At 34.4% G+C, this 24,006-nt stretch overlaps 1 long non-coding RNA gene across 2 annotated transcripts in view; it reads left to right on the plus strand.

The window, feature by feature from the left end:
• The window catches only part of LOC145241665 (uncharacterized), a 209,601-nt gene that overhangs the window by 84,108 nt on the left and 101,487 nt on the right, over positions 1-24,006 (plus strand). The window contains exon 3 of one of the 2 annotated variants that reach the window (XR_013862599.1): positions 1-987. This exon is cut by the window's left edge and continues 538 nt beyond it. The exons of the other annotated variant lie outside the window; for it this stretch is intronic. This is a non-coding gene — a long non-coding RNA (uncharacterized LOC145241665). Of the gene's footprint in view, positions 988-24,006 lie in introns of those variants that run through there. 2 annotated transcript variants of the gene reach the window in all.

The raw sequence follows: 24,006 nt of genomic DNA on the forward strand, positions 1-24,006 counted from the left end.
ATCTTTGAATGTTTCATTATGAACCTGCGCAAAAAAAACAAAAAAAAAAAACAAAAAAAAAAAACAAAAAAAAAAACAAAAAAAACAAAAAAAAAACAGCTGATGTGATATTTTATTGGATTACCTTGCAATGGTCAACTTTTTAAAATTTTGGTTTTTAGCAGCAATTTTCAGGATAACACAGTTGAATATTTGCTGTGGGTCCAAAAGGATACCTGTATATAAAATTTAAACTGTAGACCAAATATTCAGAGAGGCATTTGGGAAAAGGTTTTGCCCGCACTGAGAAAAGGTCACTAATATATACATATTTTTGTGTGCTATAAAGTGTTCATAGCAAATGCTACAGGATTGTGCAGGATGTAAAAACTCTGAAAAATTTGCATTCAGCTTAATATCTAATATTATATAAAAGGATCTTTGCGAGTTCGATCCCTATGGACTCGAAAATGGTTGCGCCGTTTTTTTTATAAAATTAAACTTGAAGGAACCTCACGTGCTTCGCAGTGTTCTTAGGCTTTGTACCGGAAAGTAGTATCGATAGTCGAAATAGTCCGATGAAAAACGAACAGGCGATATGGATCGCAGTTAACACCTTACAGAGACTAACATCACATGAGCATTTAAGGTTTATTACTCGATATAAAATCAACAGTAGGTTCTTTGATATGACAGGATGCTGTCGAATGATCGCTTCTGTTTAGAGGACACTTGGAGTATAAAACTCGGTCTTTTGGATTTTAAATTTTGATTACAACCATTTATATATTCTCTCCTGATGACCCAATATTATCTATGAGACGAAATACCCTCCAAACATGACTGCATAAAGTTTTAAAAGATATGCTATGAAATACCCCCCACCCCAAAAAAGCACCATTCTATAAAACTTAGACGGGGAAAGCCCTAGAAAGGCACTTTATCTCTATCTTGCTTTTATCTGAAAAGAAAAAAGCTAATAAGCACAAGACTATAAAGTAAGTTTTTTCTCTCAAATACATATTCTGTTGTTCGCTTGCTTCATAGCGAGTTTCTACTACTGTTCCGGTAGTAATTTTATCCTATATATATGTCACAGTATTTGTGTGTCTGTCTACATTTCCCTACGCAATAACTCTGCCAATTTTTAGTCTACAGACTCGAAATTTGATATACCGAGTACTGAGATTTGGGAAAATCGATGTGATTGGGTTTTGGCCAGAAATTTTTCTGTTAAGGGGTCAAAGTTCAACAATTTGACCTTTGAGAACTCTACCAAACTCCTCCGACAATTGTGGGTCTAAACACTTTAAATTTTGGATATAGGATCCTTGAACGTGGATCTAAATTAATAACTTGATTTGGCCCCCAAAAAATAAATTTTAAGGAGTCATAGTAGAAGTCAAAGATTAAAAAAATTTACCGCTTTTTTTTTTCCTCAACATACACCTACAAACACACGGGCAACGCCGGACTGAAATGCTAGTATATATATATATATATATATATATATATATATATATATATATATATATAAGTGAAAGTGTGTGTGTGTCTGTGTACATTTCCCTACGCAATAACTCTGTCAATATTTTGTCTACAGACTCGAAATTTGATATACAGGATACCGAGATTTGGGAAAATTGATGTGATCGGTTTTTGGCAGATATTTGGCTATTAAGGGGGCAAAGGCAACGAGTTGACCTTTGAGAACTCTACCAAACCCCTCCGAAAATTATGGGTCTACACACTTGAAATTTTAGATATAGATTCCTTGGACATGGGTCTAAATTAATAACTTGATTTGACCCAAACCAATATAATTTAAGGGGTCATAATAGTGGTCAAAGTTTTAAAAAGTTAAGTTTTTTTTTTGTTTTGTTTTTTGCTCAACATACACCTCCAAATACCCGGGGAACGCCGGGCATCCATGCTAGTATATCTAAAAAAGTGAACGTGTCTGTCTGTCTGTACATTTCCCTACGCAATAACTCTGTTAATTTTTAGTCTACAGACTCGAAATTTGATATACAGAGTACTGAGATGTGGGAAAATCGATGTGATCGGTGTTGGGCCAGAAATTTCGCATTTATGGAGTCAAAGTTCAACGATTTGACCTTTGAGAACTCTACCAAATTCCTCCGACGATTGTGGGTCTAAACACCTGAAATTTCAGATACAGGTTCCTTGGACATGGGTATAACTTGATTTGAGCCCAAAACAAATGTTAAGGGGTCATAATAGGGATCAAATATTAAAAAGTGTACCTTTTTTTGTTGTTTTTTGTTCAGCATACACCTCAAAACACCCGGGCAATGCCGGGCTGAAATGCTAGTATGTATATAAAGTCAACAGTGGGCTCGCTACAGTTAAATGTAAACTGCAATGTAACATTTAATTTTATAGGGGGACGCATATTAGCTTTCTGCCAGTACACCGTGATGCGTCTCCTACTATAGCAGACAATCAATACATTTGATTGAAAAAGGGTCAATTCACCGATTTCAGGGGCAATAAAAATATAAGAAAATGAAACATTCGTTGATCATCATTCAATCCCGAGCAACGTCGGGTCACCATGCTCGTAATTAAATAGAACCAATTATCTAATAAAAAAGAAAAAAAAACTAAATAATTAACGCTCGTTTGTGAAAGAAATATACTAAGTGAACCTGAATTTAGTCAGTTGTATATCCATGACTGATTATAGACAATTGTTATAAATTATATGACGTGTAATGATATGTGTTTATATACATTAGTATTCAGTTTGCTATTATCAGTTTGCTCTTTTGTATATATACAGGATGGAAAGATAAAATTATCTCACTACTGATGCAATTCTCTATCTGTATAAAAGTACGTCCAAGGATGGAGTACTGATGCCGCATCTGGGCAGGAGCTGCTAAAAACAGCCTATCCTGCCTTGACAGAGTACAAAACAGACATCGTAGTTTAGTGGGGCATGCCCTTTTCTCTTTACTGCAACTTCTCTCCCACAGAAGAGACGTTGCGAGCTTGTCTTTGTTTTATCGTTATTTCCATAGCAGGTGCTCGTCTGAGCTCCAATCCCTCGTCCCCCCCTCGCCAATCTTTCACGAGAAACACCCGTCTAGCTGAAACTACTGCCAATAATGTTCCCCACTCTTTATCTGTGCCTAAATCCAAACGTAGATTCCATGAGCAAAGCTTCTTTCTTAGAACTGCACGCCAGAGGAACACACTGCCGCTTGCCTGTTTCGCACCTGACTACAACTTGGACGTCTTTAAGTCCAACATAAACTCCTGACAAACCGCCCCTTTAAGTAAGACACTCTATCAAAACCCCCAATACTAATGATTACTACAATACTATCTCAATGATTACTGTACACGCAATAACCCTTATCCCTGAGTGGCCTTCGGGCTTGATAAGTGGTGACCCCCATGTAAAAAAAAGATAAAATTATCGCTTTAAAGAAATCACTATAGCTTTAAAACATTTACGGGAAAAATCAATTCGGGTAACTTTAATATGTAGTAGAACTAACATCTCTTTAATATAGCCGTGTTCAGCCTCAATCAATATGCCTCGATATGAGCCTGGAATTGGGAGTATGCCACTTCTACAAGCTCGGGTGGAAGCTAGGTGATTACTTGGAGAGCGGCGATCAGGCCGGCTTTTTGTGTTCTGGGAGCAATCTACTGAATAAACCGTTGGAAAATTATATCAATATTTGCCTGGAACTTTTTTCGATAAACTCCTTGGTCTGGGTCTTCCTGGTGGTGTCCTTGGCCTTGCACCTCGTATAATTCATCCGCTCACATTATCTATCATACTATTACACCTAATAACTTATCTCTTTAAAGTGCTGTTATAATCTGATACTCTAAAAAATATACCGGCATAGCATAAACTCCCTATCTCATGTAAATCCCCTCCATAGCTACAACACATCTATACACAGTTTGATAAGAAACTTATTTCAAATACCTTTTTATTCTTCCCGAGAATACATTAAACCCACTGTGGCAGATGTCACTACTTATATTATATATTACAAACCACACTGCTCCTATGTCACAGAGATCGATATATTCCCCCAAACTTCCTCAATAATTTATTTCGCTCCTAATGTAACAAACGCTAGATGTCGCATCTCTATTATGTAACCTAGCATCTTCTTAGCTCTTTTGATGAGAACATTAGGCTTCGAAATACCATGGTATAAAGAGTTCCCACTTACGTAACACCCACATCGATATATACCATTATTAAACAAATAAATATATTACTATATACCTTCATGTTCTCTTTATTGACTATATATATATATATATATATATATATATATATAAGTTAAAGAGGATTAGAACAGCAGTCTAAAGAGAAGAGTGTATTTTAATATGATAGTAAAATCACTAATGTAATTAAAATACAAGACAAACAATGCTCGTTGTAATCAAGACATATAAGCTCAATAGGCATATATCCTAGAGCTATTTTAATATTTTAATATTTAGTATGATGATTGATGATTAAAATTAAAAATGTTTCATAAGAAGGAACACAACAAAGCCAATGAATTGTACGATCGTTTCGGAAATGTTTTTTATTCAATAAATTTTAAGCCCCCCTCTTTGGGTCGAGAACTGTCGTAAATAATCTCACACGCTACTTAATTGGCTGAAAACTGCGAAGCTTGTTGTTTGTTTGTTTACAAAAAGGCGGTTTGAGCACTGTAAAGTGGTGACGGATGTCTATTTAAATAGACATTCCGACGGGTTATTTGCGCGCGTCGCTTCCGTGGTCGAGTGTGAGAACTGCTGACTGTCCACACGACGGTTCTAGGTTCAATCCTTGGCTTTGGAGAGATGCTAGTCTAGCGGCACTGATGAGACGTGAGACTGTCGATTACTACAAATATATATATATACACATATATATTCACACATATGCATATTTAAAGTATTTTTAGAGATAATATACAGACGAAATATTTGAGAACAATACTGATTTTTTTTTTCGCAAACAGATAAAATAATAAATATATAATCGAACAAAAAAAATAAAAGTCAGCGTCATCCAGGAAAACAAGTTGACAATACTTTTTTTTGTCAGTGTCACACTTTTTTTATGACAATGTAATCTCTAATGACTAGATCGTATCAGAACCTTGACAAAATAGCTCGGTTTCTCCAACATCCTATGCGAATGCATAATTGCATCAGCGATATATTCAGCGAGGAAAGAACCAGAAGGAAGAAACGCACAAATGAAAAAAAAATCGAGATGTCACGATATGTGGGCTAAGTATATGCAAATGTCATAAGATGTATGGAACATATTTGTAAATACGCCAGTTTGCCAAAAAAAAAAAAAGCGAAAATCTTTGTACTATAAGAACCTATGTAAGATATTTAATGGAATACCTGATAGCCGAAAAATCGCCACTATTTTTCTAAAAAGACGACTGTAGTTCGCATTTAAATTTTGATTGTTTTGTAAAGATAAACGATTGACGTTAATCTTTATAATAACAAGTGAACTATGCATGATCGCCCGTGAGTGCATAGTAAACGTGGCATAAAAACAACTTGAACTCCCCCATTTAGCCCCCAAAATCGCCAGGGGACGTCAAATCCTGGTGAAAATGACCAATCTGAAGTTTTAGGCCTTGACATATGTAAATTTGAGTTATGCCCTATAAAGAAGAAAAAATGACTACGTTCATCATTTGCCCCCCCATACACCTTTAGCCCCCAAAGTTCCCAAGGCCTTAACATATTTATACTTCAGTTAAACACCATGCAAAACTGCTAAATAGACATACACAGAACATTTTGGACAAATATGGTAAAAGAGTACCAAGAATAGTGTTTTATCAGCCCTAAAATTACCCCTGGGGCACACCGAAGAGTCATCGCGAAGTATAGACAAACAAAATTATAGAGAAATCAGTCAGTTACAACTTTTCAAAAAGTTTTATAAAAATCTATGGTATTATTTTTTTAATAATCACAAGTGTCAATTTTTTTGCATTTTAATCCGAAAGACACCCCTAGTGGGGCAACCGGAGTTTTCCCGGAAAATCTGTTTAGTTACGTTTTACTCATATCATGTTTAATGTTTGTGTAAAATTTCAAAAAATCCAAGGCGAAGCCATTGAAAAAGGTGCGGACGGACGAACAAACAACGGTGAATTTACAGGTCCATTCTCCTTATATCGGGAGGCCACAAGTGTATATTTACATGTCAAAAGTTTTAAAGACAAATGCTGAAAAAACTCATTCTAATTTATGGTCCGAATCAATGACTATAAAACGTCTAGCAAAATAATTCTACGTTTTCATGAACTATTTCAATTAGTAAATTAAAATTTGGGGGTATGGAATTCAAGAAAATGTTTTGTTTTTTTAATTCTTTGAATTCAGAAAGTTATTTTCAAGAACGCGGTAAATGTTTTTTTTTTAAAGTGATGCATAAAATTCATTTTCATATAGTGAATCTTGATTCCGATTTAAAGCTTATTTCAATTAGTAGTTAAAAAATAAGGTTATAAAAGTATTAGATTATATAAAAGATTTGGAGATATAGTGGGTTACGAAATATGAAAGAAAGTACATATTTAAAAAAAAAGAAAAATGTTAAAAGAAAAACAGAAATCCATTCGAATGTCAAGTCCGAACAAATCAATTTTAAAAATCTTGGCCAAAATATAAATCAATTTTAACCTATTATAACGATAATTTATAAATTAAACTCTTGAGATACCGTATTGAAGAAGTATATATATTTTTGTACAAAAAATTGCATAATTATCTACAAAGGGCGCTAGGCATGAAAACAAAAATTACGAATATATTGAATGATCCGATTAAAAGCTTCTTTTAAATTGGGAGTAAAAAAAATATTAAGGTATCAGATTATGTCAAAGGTGATTTGGAGATACAGTTGGATTTAAAGTCTAACGTCATCGTATGAGATTAGTAATTTTGAAAGTGGTGTATATCTCGTTTTGAAGTCGAATTTTACAGTTATAACACAGTTGAGTTTGAGATCGCTATAGAACCACACCGTTCAATGAAACTAAAATTGTTAAAATGCTGTGTACAAACACGATAGGATATCATTAGAGTTGACAAGAGAAACCAATGAAATAAAATGTCAACCTCAAGATTCTACCAGGAGTCACCACTTATCAAGGCCCAAAGGCTACTTGAGGATAAGGGTCATTGCGTGTACAGTAATCAATGAGATAATATTGTAGTAATTGTTAGTAATGGAGATCTGATAAAGTGGATTACTTAAGGTGGTGGTGTATCAGGGGTTTGTTTATATTGTACTTGAAGATACCTTAGTTGTTATCAGGTGGGAAACAGGAAAACGGACGAGTTTCACAGACGTGCACCTGTAAGAAAGAAGCTTTGTTCATGGCATCTACGTTTTGATTTAGACACAAATAAAGAATTGGGAAGATTATTGACAGTGGCTTCAGCTAGACGGGTGTTTTTTGTGAAAGATTGCCGAGTGGGGCAGAAATTTGTGCTTAGGCGAGCACTTGCCATGGAAATAACGATAAAACAAAGACAGGCTCGCATCGTCTCTTGAGTGGGAAGAGAAAAGGGCATGAAGTCTATGTCGTACTCTGTCAAGACAGGATAAGCTGATTTTAGCAGCTCCTGCCCAGATGTGGCAGCAGTACTTCATCATTGGACGTACTTGGTTCTTACGTAGATAGAGAATTGCATCAACAGTCAGATGTCTACGAGCGGTAGAAGGATCCCAACATTTTTTTCAGCGACCTTGGCAACAGATTTGATGTACATGTTCCATTTCAGATCAGTAGAAAAGGTCCCGATATATTTACTGATTATATACTAAATTCCCGATTCCGATACAATTACCAATTCAATAATCAATTACGGATTATGTGTTTCTACGGTAATTGAAAAAACTTTAAGTGTGTCGATATTTTCTCAAACGTAAAAAAAGATCTACGTTTAGGTTTAGGCAGAGATAGTGGAGGGAAATATTGATAGATATAATAGCGAGACGACTGTCTTTCGCGTGATACAGGTAAGGGCGGCCTATAGATTGGAGCACAGACGAGCACTTGCCATAAATGTAACGATAAAGCAGAGACAGGCTCGCAACGCCTCTTCTGTGGGGAAAGAGGTTGCAGGGAAGACAAAAACGCACCACCACCCTCGAGGCTACAAAGTTAATTTTGAACCCTGTCAAGGCAGGATAAATACTTCTATCAATTCCTGCCCAGATTTGGCAAAAGTCGTCAATACTTGGACGAGATTGGCTCTTATACAGGTAGAGAATTGCATCAGTAGTGAGATATCTACGGGAGCGGTACAATGAGTCCATGATTTTTCCAGCAGCTTTGTCAACGGATTTGATAAACGTATACCATTTTAGATTAGGAGTAAAAGTCAGCCCAGAAGCTTGTTAAAACATTGAACGTCCTCAATTGATGTCAAACGAAGATCAGGGTCGATGATGTAAAAATAGAAGCTTGGATTTAAATGCATTACTATTGACCAGCCACCTCTTTCCTCATTGTGCCACATGCTCAAGACCAGAGGAAAAAGAGAGAGAGAGAATCATAAAGAGAACTTGGTCGTTTACAGCATTTGAAGTGTTGCCAGCAGAAATATCTACGAATCATGTAAGGATGTTGTTTGAGATCACTAATGTAGATGAGGAAGAAATTTGGACCCAAGATAAACCCCTGAGGAACTTCAGCATTAATACTGTGAGCTTCAGATTTCTGCCCATCAACTACTATTATGAACCTATCAGAGAGAAATAATTCAATAATTGAGAAGACGTTTCCAGCTATACTGTAGCTGCACATCTTGTGGAGTAAACCCTTATGCCATACACTATCAAGACCTTTGATATTTCAAGAGCAATTGCCCTAGAAAGGAATCCTTCGTCGAGAGGTACGCCAATCCTATGAGATATAACTGTTTACACATCTGCTGTAGATCTAGAAGAACGGACACCATATTGCATGTCACTAAAAAGCTTAGTTCTACTGACGTGATAGACTACTTCTCTGTTTAACACAAGCTCAAACTTACTCATAACGTACAGGGGACTATTGATGAATTTAAGGGAAAGAATTGGACCAAGTATGAACCCTTTAGTGACGCAAACGTTGATTCTTTGAGATTCGAATTTTGCCCATCGACTACATGTGTAAACCTATCAGTAAAAACTTTTTATGGTTTAGAAGACATTTACAGATAAATCTGGTTAAGTAGACCTTTATTCCAAACTTTATCAAATGCCTTTGATATGTAAAGTGCTATTGTTCTTGAGCGGAAACTAGGGATAGATTCACTGACTTTGTGAAAAATTAGTCAGTACATCAGATGTATATCTCATCGGACGGAAACCATATTTTTTGTCGCTGACTAGTTTTTTTTATATATTTTTTATATGGTTGGCAATTTCTCTATTTAAAAAGGATTCAAGCAACTTACCGGTGACTAGGGCTATAAGAGAATATTATTTTCATTATTTAAACCCTCGAGTATCAATTAATATTTTAGATGTGATATGTCCCAGATTGATTAACAGTGTCTGTGTCGAATATATACTAGAGTCAAAATTATAAGAATATTCGGGTTTGTATTACTGTATACATAGATTCGAAAAAGTTGTCAAAAAACAAATGTATAACAAATAAATGTTATCAAATGCAAGATAAGTTACTTTTCTGCCAAACTGGATATATTTTTTGTGTTTTTATTCAATGTAATATATTTATTCAGCTCGAAAAACAGTGTTTACCGATGTATTCGAAAATTCAAAATGGCGTTTCACACCCTCTTTAACACCTTAAGTATGGAAAAAGGTGTTATAAATTAAAAAAAAAACTATACAAAATACTATTAAAAACCCGCCGAATATATGTCAACCTATGTCACGGTAACATATATTGAGCGAGTTTTTAACAGTATTTTATTCGTTTTTTTTTATTTATAACATCTTTTCCCACACTTACCGTGTTAAAGAGAGAATAAGACGCCATCTTGAATGTTCCAATACATCGGTAAACACTGTATGGTTTCGAGCTGAATAGACATGTTACATTGAATAAAAACACGAAAATATATCCAGTTTGGTAGAAAAGTAACTTATCTTGCCTTTGATAACATTTATTGGTTATATATTTGTTTTTTGAAAACTTTTTCGAATCTATGTGTACAGTAATACAAACCCGAATATTCTCTTGTCCTAGCCTTTTTGATGACGCACAAACGGTTAATCGGTCTGTAATGAGATGTAGAAGATCGCTCGGTACTATTTTTTAAATATTGGGCTAACTAATAAGGACATTCATGATGTTAGGTAGCATTTCTTTTATATTTCTTCTGAAATATTCAAAACGTTTTCGGGTTAACACTGTTTAGAGGATGCTCTATATCATTTCAGATGGTCATTTAATGTTTTAGTTATACAGGGTGTCCATAAAGTTACTATACAGTCTTGATTAAATAAACCTGTAAAAAAAATATTAACTATTAATACAAATATAATACAATTAAATAAGACTGCATAGTAACTTTACGGACACCTTGTATATCTAGTAAAAATTATCGGTGTAGACAGCACCGTAAACTCCGTATATTTATTAGAAGAGACGAGCGTAATCATAGGTGATAATCCAATTCTATACATGTTTTTTTGTCGGACTATCTTTATATCGTGTTTCGCTGAAAATGTAACATTAGCTTTAAGGGTCATTTCGGAAAGAAAAATGTCATTACGTTTTAATAAAACCACAATACTTCTCATAAATATGTTCTGTGTAATTTGTATATTAATACTTTTTAGGTTGTATTTTACGATCGCGTACTGTTTTATTTTGCATTACACCTGTTGGGGACAGGATGGCTTGCTGTGTGATAGACGACCCCGTCCCCATGTGTATAATGGTGGATGTATTTAATGGTAGAAGAATTGAAAAGGCAAAAGGTCGCATAATGAGGACGAAAACATACCGTTATATATCAGCGAGAGAAATGCAATTTATTTACATAAATATGCATGAAGAAGCGATAGAGAATGAGTTTTTTGGTTTTACGGCATATCAACACTTTTCGGGTTATTTAATGCCGAAGAAAGAATAAGAGCTTATTGAAATATGAGTAACGTTACTTGCGGTTGACTGGCTACTCAGGAACGCGGTGCTGGCTCATGGCCCCACCGGAGCGGTGGTTGTCACATCTTGACTGCTTAAAAGTCCAGCGCAAAAGAGGAAGAAGTATGGGGAACAGGAAGTGACGTAGCTAGGTCGCTCTTCTGAGTTAAAGGGGCGACAATCGAGTTAGGCTGAGAGTTTTCAACTCCTCCACATCTGTGGAATCACATCATTATCTAATAAATCCCTCTCCCCCTCGCGACATATATACTACAATAGAAAAATGCAAGCATGAAAAGTAATATGGTTAATTTTAACATGGAAAATTAAAGGACTGGTTATCAAAATTGGAAAAGACAAGCACGACATATTCTAGTAAAAAATATAAATTTTTAGCTTAAAGTATTGCAGCATTAAGAATTGATTATATCATGTTATAAAATTGTAATTTAAAAGATTCTTAATGCTGCAATATTTTAAGTTATAAATTAAGTATTTTTTTACTAGAATATATTGTCCTTCTCTTTTCCAATTTTAACAACTAGTCCTTTACTTTTCCATGTGTAAGCTTAACCACATTACTTTTAATGCTCACATTTTTCTATTGTAATCCATGATTTTTCCCCAGCTTCTAAAAAATTCTCTTGTTTGATTTGTCTTATTTTTTGCCCCCATAAACACACATGTACTAGCAATGCACAGCACTCGTCTGCTTTCAATAAAATTACCCTCAATTATCTCCCTTTCATGCTTTCAGTCTCTCTATTTTACTTGTTTCTCTTTTCGCGACAGCAGTGTGTTAGTAAAAACAGAAGTCGTTGATGCGACGTGGTTGCTAGGAAAACCAGTCATAAAAAAACGTCGCTAACCTCCTTACATATTTGTACGATTTTGATCCTCAGAAAATTCATCCAAATGCTGTTTTACTGAACGAAAAGTGCAGATTTATATTTTACAATAGAACTGAGAAAGTGATCTATAAACTGTAATAATTGGTTGAAATTTAGTCAAAATATGACTGAGCGGTGAAGCTTTAAAGCAGTACTAAATGACTAAAAGTGTTATTAAACATATTCATACACTACCGTGTTTGAATGGTATAGACATTACATAGTCGCTATACTGAACATGCTAATATTTCAGATAAGTTGTCGGTCAGGACCAACAAGTCTTCGGTAGGCGACGTAATAAATTTTGTTCCACTGAAGCAGCCTGGTCCTTAAATTTGAAAATTGAAGAAATATTTTTAAAAAATAAAACTTTAATATCAAGAGAAAGGGTAGAGTGTTAAGCGGCATTTATGACACGACGCATCGAATTCGAAAGCAGAAAGAAACGGCAAAGCTTAAGAGAAGGAGAAACAGAAAATAGAAAGTAAAAACTACAAAAAAGTGTACTGTGGTTATAAGATTTCAAAGGGGGATGAGCATAGTTGAAACGAGAAATGTGTTCTGGATGAAATATATATTAAAAAGAAGCTAGTTACGTTTCTTCAATTTTCAAATTTTAGGACAAGATTCTTCAGTGAAACAAACATCATTGCTTCGTTTGACGAACACTTGTTGATCCCGGCTGACCACTTGTCTGAAACATAATCATGTTCAGGGTAGCGACTATGTAATATGTCTATATTAATAAAAATAATGTATTTTGCTCTTTTTAATTGACTACTCCTAATCTCGTTTAAATTCTCGAATTTCCCCTCCTGAATACTTTTAACTTGGCATATATATATATATATATATATATATATATATATATATATATATATATGGTAATTTTATTGAAAACCGATGAGTGCCGCACATTCGGACTACGTATGTGTATATAGGGGCAAAAAATAAGACAAATTAAACAAGATAATTTATTGGATGCTTGGAAAAATCATGGATTACAATAGAAAAATGCGAGCATTAAAAGTAATATGGTTAACTTTAAACATGGAAAAGTAAAAGACTAGTTGTTAAAATTGGAAAAGAGGACAACATCGGACAAGCTAACAAAACATCGTATGAACCAAAAATTGTATTATTTCTACTCAGATATTAATATTTTATTTTTCAGTTATGCTTTTCTCTCTCTCTCTCCCTCTATACAATGTGTGTAAATAAACATACGCACACATGTGTGTATATGTCTGTGTATAAATGTATGCATATATATATATATATATATATATATATATATATATATATATAATAGAGAGAGAGAGAGACATAACGTTTTGTACCCTGGAGATGTAACGTCAGATAGTTTCCATTTCTAATTATGATGCCTTTGCTTGATAAACATATCTTCATCTTCGCTTTTCTCAATGTTGATAAATTGACAAGCATTCAATCGGAAAAAGGCAAAGAACAAGTAAAAACAAATCCCAAAGCGATAGCTGACGGCCGTCTCTGATGAAATCTGACAGTCTTAATAATTTGGCAATTCGTACGAAAACCCATCCGCAAGGGCACTATAAGACATAGAAGGTTATTTACCAAAGACAGTCTCCACACCCATACTCTTCGTGAAATGCTCAATCTCTATATAATTTATTAAATCTTCAAATATTGTTGATTTTTCTCCATTTTTTTTTTCTGTATAGGAGACTTTAGCTAGTCTGCATCGTCATTCACTTACATTTTCTGCGTCACCACTCGTCTCTGTGTGATCGCGTCTCCCTCTCTCTTTTTGACCGCGTCTCTCTCTCTCTCTTTGTGACTGCGCCTCTCTCCACGTGACCGCGCCTCTTCTCTCTCTCTCTCTCTCTCTGAACACATCCCTTCCTCTCTAATAAATTTCATTGACAAATCACGATTTTAACAGATTCAGCACTCTATTTTTTTTTTTAATAGCACATCGCTGCTCCCAGGTTAATTACAATTTGTTAGACTTTTTACTTATTGTAAACTAATTTTACCCTAAAAAAATCTGATAATTAAGTAATCGAACACACTCACTCATAACTCTTTATCGATTTTACTCATCCTTTAGTGTTCCTCATCTTGCGTACTGTACTTATTCGAGTTTAATAAACCTTATTCCGGAGTGACGTTTTGACTTTAAAATTATTATCCGAATTATAAACATTCCGCAATGACTCTAAATGCTTTTATTCCTTATAATTTGAATAATTAAAACTGATGTACATACCTGAATAATCCGCACAGTGTTTCGAATTTATTAACCTAGAATCTACTGCAGGTTTCCCTTGTCGGCCTAAGAAAATTAGCTGTTTAACTCGTGAATATGCATGAAAAACACCCGTCTAGCTGAATCCACTGTGAAAAATTTCCCCCACTCTATATCTGTGCCTAAATCAAAACGCGGATTCCATGAACAAAGCTTCTTTCTTAGAACTGCACGCCTGCGAAACTCTGTTCCGTCTGCCTGCTTACCACCGGACTACAACTTGGATGTCTTCAAGTCCAATGTTAATAAATTCCTAATTAACCGCCCCCTTACGTAAACACTTCATCAAATCTCCACACTAAGTAATGTACTTGCAATAACCCTTATTCCTGGGTGGCTTCCGGGCCTTGATAAGTGGGGATCACTGTAAAAAAAAATGAAATTAAGAACAGAACTCTTTAGTATTTCAGTCCAAATTGAATTTAATTAATGATTTTGAATGTGACAGTGTCGTAACGTGAAAGTATTGTGTAGTATTCAATTCTAATTATCACTTTTCTAGGAGTCTGAGGCTAAATACTCGGTCTGATACTAAGAATACAATTGTGAATGGCATAAGACATTCATTATGTCATGGCTTATATTACAAAAGCATGCTCTCTCCGTCGATTAAAGTTTAGTTTTGGAAGCCATCGGAGATTTCATCAGAGATGCCCCATGGGGAAATATCTTTTCGCTTCCTGTTGAACAGTGCACAAATGGGACAACTATATGGTTCAAAACAGCACTTGAAGCACGCGTTTTCACGGGGAAATTCTATAGCAAATTCTACTCTCCCCAATGCTTTTTTCTCATTGTGCCACTGCCATTGCTCAAGACAGTATGCATACCGCAGATTTAACCGCCATGAGTCCAGTATAAACACAGAAGTTTACAGAAGTAATTGTAAGAAAAATAGCGACAGCTATGGGAGAATATACCGAAACCACAGGAAAATGCAATGAAGCACACAAATTAGGAACCAGTGATTTCTTGATAATTTACAACACTCTAGTAAATAATTAGCAATGAACAATTCCAAAGCTATTAATCAATTATGTTGTTTGCACGGAAAACGAAAAAGCAAACATGCTTGTTCATCGTTTTACCTCTAACTCCAGTTTGAACCCAGCAAACCATTTCCTCTCTGACTTTTCGCAGAGAGACGCCACACTAAATGATCTGAAAATGACCCCTTCTCAAGTGCATATCATAAAAAAACCTAGACGCCTCAAAAGCATGTGGACTCCATCTCATCCCGACTGTGCTATTAAAAAAATGATCCAATAAGGTTACTCAAGTTATCTCCAAACTTTACAACAAATGCTTTAACGAATCTTGCTTTCCTAACTGCTAGAAAACTGCTTGCGTGATTCCAGTTTTCAAGAATTCTAGCGAAAGAACTGACCCATTAAAATATCGCTTCATTAGCCTCCTCTCGCTTTTCACCAAAATATTTTAGTCGTTAATTAACCAAGGTCCAGTGCATCACTTTAGTGTCGCTAAAATTCTAACCGATTAACAATATGGATTAAGCCAAGTCCGTTCTACAGCAGATATGTAATCTAATCTCTGAATGTATATGCTATAAACTGGGCAAAGCATGAGAGGGTAGAGCAGTAGCCCTAGATATATCTCAAACTTTTAACAGAGTATGGAACGATGATCTTCTCAAAAAAATTAGATCATACGGTATCACTGGATGAATACTTTACATAATTAAATCTTTAAATAATAGAATTCAGGTTGTCCTCGACGGTCGTACATCTAAACAATATGCTATAAATGCGGCTGTGGATCAGGAGTTTATCTTTGGACTTTTATTCCTAATATTCATAAATAACCTCCCTGATAAAATTATCTGAGATGGGTATATGTGCTGATAACACCACGTTCTATAACAAGCAAGATGGGAAAACGAATGGATATATATTTAAGTAAACAGCAGAAACACTAGAGGATGACCCTCAATCTGCAGTGCAATATTGGCAGAAATGGATGGTCACATTCAATACCGCCAAGACAAAGCTCGTTTTCTTCAATAATAACAAAAAAAAACTCACCACCAATAGCTATGGCTTAAGATACATTACCTGAAAACACTTCTTTCAAACTCCTCGGCTTTACGTTCACAAGGAATATAAGTTGGAACATATTCATTGAGAGCATTGCCAGGGCTGGTGTGAGGAAGGTCAGCTCTGCCTTTACTGTGCTAGAAAGTATCCTGTACCCCTTAAAGGCTACTATTCGCCCATACATGGAGTATTTTTATCACATTGGCCTGGAGCACCTGCTACTGGTATCACGCTCTTTGACATGGTTACAAAAGAGAGTCGCCAACCTGATAGGTCCTAAACTGTCATCTAAGATTTGGCCTCTGTCACATCGACGAAATGTTGCATCCCTCTGCCTGTTCTACAGTATTTTAATTTTGAATGCTCCGACGTACCTCCTCGACGTAAATACCCCCTCCCCGACAAGCAGCAAAGTCCTCCAACTATAGGGTAGAGAACCCTACAAATAAGAAAGCGTTCTACTCTAATAGTTTCTTACCCAGAACTGCTAGACTTTTGAACGCCCCTTCGGGATTCTACTTTCCCAACTTTGCTTACATGTAGAAGTTCAAGTGTAATGTGAACGGAAATCTTGCTGCTCAACTCCCTATATACTATGCTTGCAACTTATATCCTCAATAGTAGCCCCCCACATCAAAGTGGTAGCGCGCCTTATTTGACGTGAAAATAGATTTTTCTTTTAAAAGTAACGTGAAAATCTTGCGTTCTGGTAACGATAAAGGAACTAGGTTTTTGATAGTTTTTCGAAGCATTTCCTACGCAGAAATGTTTTTGAAAAAGTGGAAGCTGAGAGGTCTGGAGAGTATTGGTGATGAGGTAGTTTCGTATCCCAATACCTTCCACTTCTGCAAGGTCGGTTTTGCAGCGTGTGGTTGAGCATTACAGTGGAGGAGAACGGAGTTGTTTCCTTGACTTATGCAGGGTGTTTTTGTCAAAGATTTTGATTCAGTTCATTCATTTGTGGACAGTATTTGCTTTTGCCTGCATTAAAAAAAACTAATTGGTGAAGAAATGATGTGAAGAAAGTATATCATGATGTGATGCTACTGAGATTGTTGAGAAGTTTTGTTACCTTGGTGGTACCATTGGAGCACAAGGTGCTAGTGTTATTGCAAGTGTTAGGAATGGATGAGTTCAGGGAACCTCTGTCATAACTAATCAGCAGAGTGTTATCAGTGTTGACAAAAGGAAAACTTGTCAGGTATGAGTATGAAAGTTCAATCTGTGAGAGGTGAAGAAAGTGTGTTGCATGGAGAAAATGATACGATGGATGTATAATTTAAGCCTTAAAGATGATCTCAGAGGATGATTAAATATTATGAATAAAGAGCGCAGAATAGGAAACCTTGATAGTATGGCTTCGATCAAAGAATGGATAAGTTTTTGGATCAGTAGATGTTAAAGTAGCAAGTCCAGTTTCCAAACAATCCGAATTATCTTTTTTCTGCAACTTCGGCTTCTGGAAGTGTTGTAGAGTTTCGTCAGCTTTTAACCAATGGGATGAGTATCGCCGGTTCTCGTAAAGAACTCGTTTTTCATCGCAAGTCACAAGCCGGGCGAGAAACGTGTCGTGTTTCTTACGTAAAAAGAAGGGAAGGTGACACTTCAAAACCTCGATTTATTTATTGTTGGTTTCAAGTGTGTTTTGATTTTTAGATCGCTTAAGTAATTGGAAATCGTCGTATACGTCCGATTTAATTTGGAAGCCAGTTCTAAAAACTTGTGCATAGGTTGGATTCGACTACGCTATAATTAATCATTGCCAACATCCGGTAACCGAGTAATACGCTATTAATTTAAAGATTCTCGTCAAAGCCCGAAATTTGCTAAACCACTATTTTGCTGGGTGTTTAGTAGTGGGTTCTTGAAAAAGCGAGCAGTTTTTCGACCTAGCTTGAATTGAAATAAGAAAATTGTGCGAATTTGCTTTTTTATGCATCTTGTATTCAATAAAAGTAAAGACCTAATTGTGTTATAACGGTTTTTATTTAAACGATTAGATAAAGCGAAAAACGCTCTTTAAATAGTATATAAAGTAAAGGTATTATAAAGAAAACAAAACTAAGTTTCGCGAGAACGTTCTAAGCAACCTAATATAGCGTTTCTATATATATATATATATATATATATATATATATATATATATATGCAAGATCGAAAGAGACACACCCAAGCAAAATTCACCCTAAAGCAGCAAACATAATGCTGGCTTTCTAGGAAACTGTATAGTCTCAAACATAGGAAATCTTGACATATTTTATTGATTTGACAATATAGATTTTATACCAATTGTTATAAATTTTAATCATATAATTGTATTATAATCTTCAAAAAACCTGAAAATGTTGATGTAGTTTCGTCCAACAGATGCATTCTGAGCATTTAAGTATTCAATTAGGCTAAGAGTATGTATATATATATATATATATATATATTGCCAGCCTTGCAAAGCTGCCAGAGAGACACCCAAGTAAATGTGTATATATATATATATATATATATATATATATATATATATATATATATATATCCTTCTTTGGCATTTTAATAAGTTCCAAATTTTGGCAACTATTTATTATACTTAAACACATGAATGCTCGTTGGAAAGGCAATGACTTGAATTATGTAGTGGGCTATGTGTCCTTAAGGTCGCACATCAAGGAGAATCGCATTCTCTTTTGATTTCTTTAAAAGATCAATCCATTTAGACATGATCTCAATCAAAGTGGAACACTGAAGAGGAAATGCTATTCCATTCGCTTTGCACAGCTTCCCACAGTTTGTCAATTTTGAAAAAAGTTCTAGCTAATGCACGAGATTTTATGGACCAAATATTCTCGATTGGGTTTAAATCAGTGCTTTGACCTGGCCAAAATATAACATCAATTGTATTATCAGCAACCAATTTTTGTGACTTCAGCAGTGTGTGCAGGGGAATTATCACGTTGAAAAATAATGTTGGGGGATATTGCCAGCTTCTGGATACTTAGTAACAGTCCTGTTTCTAATATTCGAAGGTATTCCTTTGCATTGATTGACTTCTCTCATCTAATAAGTTCCCCACCTCCTGCTGCAGTAAAAGTTCCCCATACCATTATCCCTCCATTCCCATGTTTAATTGTCGATTTTAAGCAACTTGGTGAAAACCATGCTCCAGTCTTTCGATTGCACCATTCGGGAGCATCACTAACAACACAAAATCTTGATTCATCTAACCAGAAAACATTTCTGAACCAGTCTGTATCCTTCTTGCCATAACATGAGGAAAATCTCTTTCTATCATTGATCTTCTAAGATAAAATTGGCTTCTTTGCACATCTTTTAGAAGAAAATCCCATTTGCTTCATCCGTCTAGATATTGTATATCGAGAAAGAGAATTTCCAGCCCCTGTTTTATGGTCAAAATAAGTTTTCTATCGATTCTTCAAAACAGTTAATTTACTCCTGTGGTCGTCCTTCAAAGTGGATGCTCAAGGGCGGCCAAATCCAGATTTCCTTTTTACCAAGCGTTCGACTTCAAACCTTTGATCAATTCACTTCACTATAGAAAGAGATGTTTTCACATTTTCTTTTTTAAATATATAAAAAATCTGCTTGTAAGTCATTTTGGATTGCCTTAATACTGCAATTCGTTTTTTTTATATCCTTGCCAAGATGCGGGCTTACCATTTTGAGGATTAATTTATATGCTATAATAATAATCTGCAAAATAGAAATTTTCTGTTAAAATAAACAAACATTTATGGAAAAATCGATTTCTTCCTTCTTCCACTCTTGGCCAATTTTTTTTCTCATGAGTGCATATAGATGCATATGTATGTATGTATGTATGTATGTATGTATGTATGTATCTATGTATGTATATATTACAATGTAAATATACTGAATTCGTGCTCGGTTGTCATTTTGAAGAACTATCATCGCAGTAATCATTTTTATTTTGAATTTTTGTCAAGAGGAGACGCACATTAAGCGAGCCTTATTCGAAAGATTATATGTAAATGACGGAAGGTAATAGGCATTCGGTACTAAATATTTTCGCCAATTTAGCTCATTTTACATATTAGGAATATATTTAGTTTAATACTTATTTACTATTGAGGATATTTACTTATTAATAAAATACTTTATGCTCTCGAAATATTTCTAAAAAACCCGTAGAGATTCTGAATACGAGTTTTGTCAGTCGCTAATGTAAGCACGTCTTACTATCAGTTTATAATGTTCTGTTGACTTGGGCTCCTTCCTCAGCTTTTAAGCTTCGATAAAAATGCTAACAAGTTGTTCGGTATCTGACTTCTCATTTAAAAATATGTTTATATAAATGTTATAAAATTATATAACCAGAAAGTATGATTGAAGAAAATTTAAAGGTTTTACTTAGATACTGGGGAGAAGAACAGGTCAATTAAATGGAGCCGCGTTGTGCTAGCAACCAATTAGAAACTGGAATCGTTCCATGAAATATTGGACGTGTTATTGTCCCTGCACATAATTTTTCGTGGTCACGTGAAAAAAATCTTTGCTATTTGTCTGGAAATTTTAAAGTTCGAAGTCTCAATTAAGAACTCCCATTCCATTATCAGAGCGGATACATTTTGCTGCGCTGTAAGGGGGCATACCAGCAATATATTTTTACTTGCTAGCAATCTATCAGATTAGGTTTTGAAAAATATACCAATTATTTAACAGGAATAATTGACTACAAAATCCAATGCATACCTAAGTTTTTCTGTGCTCCTCGATTCCAGCGAACCAGTGTCAATGCACCAGTGCATTTGCTAGTCTTTTCTGTCAGAATTTTGTTTTATTTCGCCATTTTTTTGTGTATAAATATCGCAGTTTCTCAAACATTTATAAGTGTTTATTTTAATTCTGTCAACCACAAATAGCGACTTTTTCATGTCTAGATTATTGCAGTGCACAATAATTTTGTCATGTTATCAAATTATTTCAGGGTTTTGATAGGACTATACTTTTTAAATAATGTAATCTCACGTTTTCTTTAACATCGAATTTGGGTGAACCGATTTTTATTTATTGAAGCTAAAGATTTTATTCGAGATTTGTTTAATGACATTTTGTACAGAACATTTTGATTACATTTTATAATTAGAAAGCGTTTTTTTGTTTGTTTTTTTTTATTTGTTTTTTTTTGTTTTGTTTTTTTTTGTTTTGTTTTTTTTTGTTGTTTTTTTGTTTTTTTTGTTTTTTTTTGTTTTTTTTAGTTTTTTTTTAGTTTTTTTTTTGTTTTTTTTGTTTTTTTTTGTTTTGTTTTTTTTTTGTTTTTTTTTTGTTTTGTTTTTTTTTTGTTTTTTTTTGTTTTTTTTTGTTTTTTTTTAGTTTTTTTTTAGTTTTTTTTTAGTTTTTTTTTTAGTTTTTTTTTGTTTTGTTTTTTGCTTTTTTTAATTTTTTTTTAGACTACAGAAACAAGCTTCATCGTTATTATCCATTAAGATTTTAGCATCGCCTTTCTTCCAAGCGATATGTTTTACTTGACTGCCATCGGCTAGTTCTACAAAGTGACTCTGAGGATTAAAGCTGGGATCAAAATTGATAAAACTTGATTCCTTCGTAATTAGATGCACCAAAATCGACAAAAACGTTTTTTGTTGTAAAACTATGAAACGTATATGAAAATAATTTGTCTACATTTTTTATCGAATCCTGTTTGAATCTTTGTGTCTACATTGAAAACATTGGGTCACCTATCATTATAGCTTATGCTATTCGTCCTTTCCTTAAGTGAAAAATTCTTTTGAAAAGTTGAAGGGTTTATTCAAGGTAAAGGTATAATTTGATTTTTGCTGTTTTATGTAAGCATATATAAATCTCGTGATATTCGTTGATTCCTTATTATGCATTATCTTTTTTTTCAAATCCCCTCGTGACATTTTAGTGCAACCTTGAATTGACTACAAGACATAAGTTTTTTTCTTCTATAATTTCTTTTTCATTAGTCAATCGTATGCTCAGAAACTAACGGATCTGAAAAAAATCAATTTGATTTGTTTATTTAGTTCATCCTTTACTTCTAATTACTGTTTGGATGATTGTCCAACAAAATAATTATGAAATATTTGATTCCAATGTTTTCTTTGTTTTAACCAAATTTTCATTTTCAACTTTAAATCACTCTGTAGGGGTACTGCAAATTGCAATCTATCGGAAAATTTAAATAAGCATTTTCTTTCATTTGATATTAAGGTTATACTGCGATTCGATTTGCAATAAAATTCTGAATCTCGTTAAATTTGTGTCAGCGGTACAGTCGATAAGTATTCTATCACACAAATTTGAGAAAATCCGTTGGCGACAAATCTTTTCTCAGACTACACCCCAGGCAATAAAGTGTATTACTTGTAAAAAAAAAAAAAAAACATGGGAAAAAATGACATTTTTCTCATTTTGGTGGAGGCACTACCGCGTAGGTTTTTTTTTCTGTTGAGGTGTATATTTCATTTTCATAGCTGATTGGGTCATCTATATATTTTAGGGTAATGTTTGACTACTTTTCGACGTTAACATGACTATCGGTGTCATCGTAAATATTGAAGTAATCGTCAGTGTCGACTTCGTCGTGTACTTGATGTATTGATGTGAGGAAATATTAATTCGGCCTATTCATATAATGGCTTTTCGTAGAAATTATATACATAATTATATATAAAAAAATTTCTAGACTTTAGAACTGCTAACTATCAACGCAATGGTTGTAGGTTAAGTACTCCATTAGGGAAAGGTGCTAGTGTAGCCGTGTTGTGTTAGTTAACAGTAATGTATGTGGATGTGTTTAAATATATAGAAAGAACCCCAAACAAACAAATTTGGGTGTTAAACTTATATTGGTTCTTCAAAAACACATTTCACTTCGTCAAAGAGAGTTGGACCAGCAAAGTGTATTCAATTTGTTTTATCTGGAGAGAACAAGAGTGTTCGAAATGTCATAAATATTAAATTTTATAATAATTGAAAAAAGAAACATGTATGTAATAAAAATATGTTGGTGGCTCCAGTCTTTTGAATATCTATAACGGTAAAATTATAAATAACCACCCAATATTAACTCATCAAGAAGTGTTTAAAATAACTCCGATTTAAGTAATTGCCGGGTTTTAAAATATTCGTTTGTTTTATCGAGTTAAATGAATAAAGAAAAATTGTGAATTGAATACGCTTTAATAATAATTAAATTGAATAAAGATTCGTGTTAATTATAAAGCAAATTATGTATGGATAAGTACGTATAGTGTGCCATAATTCTTGAAATTTCTTAGAGAAAATTGTTGTTCACAAGCACTCGTATCCCTTCCATATTCATAGTCCTTCGCAAAAGACGCCTACGCTGGATAGGTCATGTGCACCTCATGGAAAACGGGAGAATCGCAAAAGAAATTATCTGCAGTAAAAACACCACTGACAGAAGGAAAATTGGTCGCCTTACCTCCGCTATGTCGACGTGTTCAAACACGTCATGAAAGTATGTCATATTTACTCTATCAGCTGGGAGTATAAAACTAAAGTCCGTAACATCTGGAGACAAATGGTAACAAAAAGCTTGACCCTTAGTGAAAGGTCTATCGCAGAACAGGCGGAGACGAAAAGTCTATTTAGGAAGGCCAGTAAACAAAATTCAATAGACCACC

The sequence above is a fragment of the Euprymna scolopes genome, chromosome 20, assembly GCF_053919585.1.
Source record: "Euprymna scolopes isolate OS-2025 chromosome 20, ASM5391958v1, whole genome shotgun sequence".
NCBI classification, from domain to species: domain Eukaryota; kingdom Metazoa; phylum Mollusca; class Cephalopoda; order Sepiida; family Sepiolidae; genus Euprymna; species Euprymna scolopes.